This window comes from Trichosurus vulpecula, chromosome 6 (assembly GCF_011100635.1).
Source record: "Trichosurus vulpecula isolate mTriVul1 chromosome 6, mTriVul1.pri, whole genome shotgun sequence".
NCBI classification, from domain to species: domain Eukaryota; kingdom Metazoa; phylum Chordata; class Mammalia; order Diprotodontia; family Phalangeridae; genus Trichosurus; species Trichosurus vulpecula.
The window spans coordinates 189,515,871-189,521,464 of NC_050578.1; the positions used below are offsets into that span (position 1 = coordinate 189,515,871).

The window sequence follows — 5,594 nt, forward strand, 5'->3', positions numbered from 1 at the left end:
AAAACAAAGATCTATATTAAAAAATAACATTAATAATGATAATAATAATCTATCTTTGTACATTTAGTGCTTTAAAATTTACAAAGTTTTAACTCACAATACCCATCTGTGCAAGTTGCCCAAAATTATAATTTTTAGAGTTGAGGAAACTGAGAAACAGGGAGGTTGGCATTATAGTCTCGATTCAGGTCTTATACAAAGCAGATTCAGAAAAAAAAACATGGCCTAGAACAATACGATATGTACAGTAGGCTTAACAACATATATTCCTCCAGTTATTTATTTCCTAAACAGCTAGGTGGTGCAGTAGGTAGAGCATTGGGCTTGGAGTCAGAAAGATTCATCTTCCTAAGTTCAAATCTGTCCTCAGACACTTACTAGCAGTGTGACTCTGGGTTTGCACTGTATGACTCACCTTCCTTATCTGTAAAATGAGCTGGAGAAGGAAATGGCAAACCACTCCAGTATCTTTCCCAAGAAAACTCCAAATGGGGGTTATGAAGAGTTAGACATGACTAAAAAGCAACTGAACTATGGGTAGAAGCAACTCCCAAAGTTTCCTTATGCATAGAGGCTTTGCTTTCTCTATCAGTTTGGAGAGTGCCTACACCAGAAGAAATTAGGCATTCTTGAAAGAATCGATGAAGGATGGAATAAAGAATCATATTAAAATGTAGATGATTCAAATCCTTCTTTTCTCTCCTATGTTCTAGGCTGACATCTGTGAGATAAAACTAAATTATTTTGGATTGATAGCTGTTCTTTAGAAGGCTATTATATCCTAGTTAAAAGCTTCTTACTAAACTTTGGCAAATTCCACTCCCACTTTTTGAAAAGAAGATTTATTTAACAAATTTCATTTAGCACAATATACCTAAAGGGAGATTACAATGCAGTGAAAGATTTAAATCAATACCTCAAAAATTAAGACAAACACAAAGACCAAAATCCTAAAGTATCCATATTGCATCTCAAACTTGTCCCCATTAGCTTAAAAATAAAGCTTAACTGTAGGTGCCTTACAGTATAGTAAATGGAATAAACTAGAACAAACATGCCAAATATTTCACTTTTGAATTGCAGACATAACTCCTATATTTGTTTTACAAAAAAAGCATGTCTCCCAACATGCATCTCAAGCAGTGTTCCATGTAATGTGGTATAAAAGCAACATTTAACGTAATTGAAACTGCTTTAACCTAAATATGCTTACTACTTAAGTACACTCCTACAATATAACTATCTCGAGAAAAACTGAAAATTGTTTAACAGTTAAGAGTCTTTACTCAGCTTGGTTATTATCTCCTAGATGAATGTTTTTTCTGTGTTCAAAAATACTGAACCTGAAGTTTTAAAGACAATCTTGATTTCACTTACAGTAAGCATAAATCATAATCTTGTACTACCAAACTGGTAAACTTTGTTTTTGTTTTAATTCTTTAAAAAAAGTTGACCAAGAGTCAGTGATTAGGATTACAGTCCCCATCCATCACTCATTCTGGACATCTCAGACATCCCTTCTATCTCATTTATTCCCATAGACCCACTGCTTCTTCTACTGTAGTAGCTGCTGTTCATCACTCTTTGGCTCCCTGTGCAATGTTTGATTGAAAATCACTGGAGTTTACCTGTAAAACTTAGTCATATGTGCTCATGCTGCTTTGACGGCTGTAGTCTCCTTCAAAATCCCCACTCAGCTGCTGGCTAGCTGGACCACTGTAACAGGATTGGTTTGACAAACCCATGCCTCCTAGCATTTGGCTCCCTGTAGGCATTACCACTTGCTATTGATAAGGAATTCAAGAAGGGTTCTACACATCTGTGCTGCACATTTGCTTTGTCTTTTGACATGGCTGCCACAGTGTCTTCATGAGGAGCAAATTCAGTATCTGTTTCTCTAGTCCCTCTGCCATCAGGTCCAATTTTAATGTGTACTCAGAGTTGAGTGGTAAGAAAAAATTGTAAATGTCATTTCCAGAGCTCTGTAAGGCATTTCTCTTATGTGTATGCAATGGCCTGTTGTACTCTGGAAAGTGGACCCACCATCTACATAGTTATCAGACATTCCTAAAAACAGTCCTTGAGGTCTCTTCCAAATTTATCTGACCCAAAGCCATATTCATCCTGGTGCCCATTGTAGTCATCGTAACCTACATGCCCTCCACTAAAGGCATCATGCCTTAGTCTTTCCAACCCAGCTCCTCTAACAATGCTTTTATAACTGCTTCCAGCCCTAGGCCTGCTATAAGGACCTGACTGCTGCACAGACATTAGCTTTTGAGAATGCTCATGAGTACGAACTTCTGCCCAGCTGTTCTTGAAGATTTATTTCAAGGTACCTGTACCCTATTCTTTCCTTGAGTTTCTTTAGAGCCTTTTTAACTATTTCCTGTGAAGCAGACTGCGTGAAGGCTGCCCCAGTACTCCTCCACTGAAAGTTCTCTGGCAAAATTATCCCATTCCGAGTGGTTTCCAACCCGGAAAAAAACTGAACAATTTCTTCCTTGCTACAGTCAAATGGGAGTCCCCTAATGTGCACAAAGCCATCATTGGCAGTGTCAAGACTATTTGGACCAATATGCTGCATCATCCAATACATTTAATTTTTTTACTTAAATACTTCAACATATCTGTGTCCCATAGTTTTTCTGTCTTTTTTGTGTGCCAATTTGACTTCATCTGCTGATTCAAGTTCAACAAATGCTTCTCCACTTGGTTGGCATTCTTGGATGTAGATGAAATGAATGCCTGATGCCCCAATTTGAATTTTGCATTCTAAGAAGAAGTGTTATACCCCATTAGTAGAGCAATATCAGGGCAAGCCTGTACCTTGACCATGAAGCCTTTTCTGCCTCCAGTGCTCAGCATCATCTTGTTCAGTCAGTGGTAGCAATTCAATACTTGACTTTGGAATGGCTATGGAAAAAATGGCAAATGCATTTTTAAAAAATATTGGCATGCTAGTAATTTTTGGTTCTTAAAAGCCACTTTCCATGGGAAAAGAAGCAATGTATTTTAAGTAATCAATGGAAGATAATAAGTGAATTATTACAGTGAACCGATTGATCATTTAAGGGGCTAGCATGACTCTTAAATGAATCACCTTTTCAAGGTGGGCCCAGGAGTTTCATAGTCATCTTTAGAATCAAACAGCTTGGGAAAAGCTTCATTTTTATAAAGTTTTTCCCCTTCTTGATGAAAACTGTGATGACAGTTTATTACAGCAAACACAAGAGAAGTAGCTGCTTCATGGAAATTGATGTAAGGACATAAAGTTAATATCATATCACATAAGGAGCTTTGGGGTTTATTAAGAGACTTATTATTTGCATCTTGGATGGGTTGTTGACTGGGTTGTTTGTTAAGGTTTTCATTTTCATTTTTGCTTACATTGTGCATTTGGCATTGCCCTCCAGTTTTTGCTTAAATTCAAGTAAAGGCTCCCAACACATAAAACAGTCTTCTTTATTCTGTACATTTCCATTGTAATGACCTTCATCTCAGGGAGACTCTCTGTAGGATTCTGGGAAAGAGCAGAGTTAGCCAGGCCTGGGGTGAAGAGAATCAAAGAGCCCCTTTTTGAGCAAATGTTTTGAGAATAGGAATCTGAGATTAAGGACATCAAAGAGTGATAGGTTCTGAAAATAGCTTTTGGTGTTCCAATAATAATAACACATTTCTATGGCCCTTTAAGGTCTACAAAGCACTTTGCAGATGCTGTCTCTTTGAATAAAAGCATAAACGACATTAAAAAAATCAAATTTGAATATGACCCAAAGCTGGGAAGGAGAGCCAACATATTCACTGGCACTCAGGATCTAAAAAGATCTTGTTAGGCTAGAAAAATGAGCTGAATCTAGTAAAAATGGAACTAAATAGGGTTAAATATAAATCTTACACTTGGGTTCAATAAATTTACTTCACAAGTAAAAATTAGGTGAGGTATGGTTAGATAGCTGCTAATCTGGAAAAAAAAAAGATCTGGGGAGAGTTAATAGGCTTCAAGTTCCATGTAAGTTGTCAAATTGATATTGAAGCCCAGAAAGTTAATGACATTTTAGCCTGTATTAAGAACAAAGGGAACAGGCATTTATTAAATGCCTACCCTGTGCTAGGCACTGTGCTAAATTCTTTATAAGTATTGTATCATTGTATCCTTGCAATAATCTTGGGAAGTAGGTGCTGTTATTACCCACATTTTATTGGTGAGGAAACTGAGGCAGAAATCATTAAGTGACTTTCCCAGGGGCCCACGGGCAGTAAGTGTCTGAGGCTAGGTTTGAATTCATTTCTTCTTGACTCAAGGCCCAGTGATTCATTTAATGTGCCTTCCAGGGTTAATGAAGTTATATTTTTGCTGGATTCTGAGATGGTTGGAAAATATTTAAAGCACTGGAATCTGTTGTGTGATCAGTTCAAGAAGGACATTGGTTAGGTGATGAGTGTCCAGAGAAGGATAACAAAAGGTGAAGAAAGAAGTTGAGTCTAGACCATAAAGGGGTCAGTTGAAGAGATTGAAGAGAATACTCGAGCTTAACAGGATAGCTGTTTTTAAGTATTTGGGGTCCTGTTAAGTAGAAAAGGGATTATTTAGTTCACAGAGTAGAAATTGCAAAGTGAGGCACTTGATATCATGGAAAACATTTTAACAGGAAGAATGACTAACAAGTTAAATAGGCTGAGTCAGGATGTACTAGATGACTCCTCGTTGCAGATCTTCAAGTAAAGACCCTCAGGCATGTTAGAGTGGGTTTTTTTCTTTTTTGTGGACATGGATTGGAGTAAGTCATCCCTAAAATCCATTCTACCTCTAACTTTCTGTTAGTCTATGATTTTGGGTTCTTCCCAACAGCTGTGGAAGTGCTGTTGTCCCCATTTCGCAGTGGAGAAAACTGACACTGAAAGACATGAAGTGACTGATTCTTGGTTATTAAGCTAATAAGTGGCAAAGCCAGAATTCAAAGCCACTCCCCTGAGCCTAAATCCAGTATACCTTATGTGGTGCCATGCTTTCTACTCATCACTCCCTGTAGGACCCTGTCAATGTCAGGTCAGAGTCAGTCATCCATTGGTTTTGGGAATTAAAGAAAAAGGGCAATTGACAGTCCCCTCTCATAGTCTAGTGAGTCAAACAACATGTAAAATACTATGGACAATCAAGATACACACACACATATATCTATACCTATATCCATATCTATATCTGTCTACATGATAAAGTAGAAATAATCAACAGAGAGAAGGCATGAGTATTAAGGAGGTTTGGGAAAGGCTTTCTATAGAAATTAGGATTCTAGCTGGGTCTCAAAGGGAGCCAGAAAGCTGTGAGGTAGAGATGAAGAGGAAGATCATTCCAGGCATGGAGGACAGGAAGAGAAAATATCCAGAGGCAGGAAATGACTCTCTTATCTGAGGAATAGCAACAACATCAATGTAACTGCATCTCAGACTATGTGGGGAGAGGGTTACAGGAATAAAAAGATGGGGAAGGTGAGGGAGAGCCAGGTTATGAAGGACTTTGAATGTGAAACAGAGGATTTTATATTTGATCCTAGAGGTAGGAGAGAGTTACTGAATTTGGTAACATGGTCAGA

The 5,594-nt window shown here is 37.8% G+C and overlaps 1 pseudogene; it reads right to left on the minus strand.

Annotated features, from left to right (window-relative positions):
* Positions 1-1,473: 1,473 nt before the first annotated feature.
* Positions 1,474-2,871, minus strand: LOC118854413 (annotated as a pseudogene).
* Positions 2,872-5,594: the final 2,723 nt, after the last annotated feature.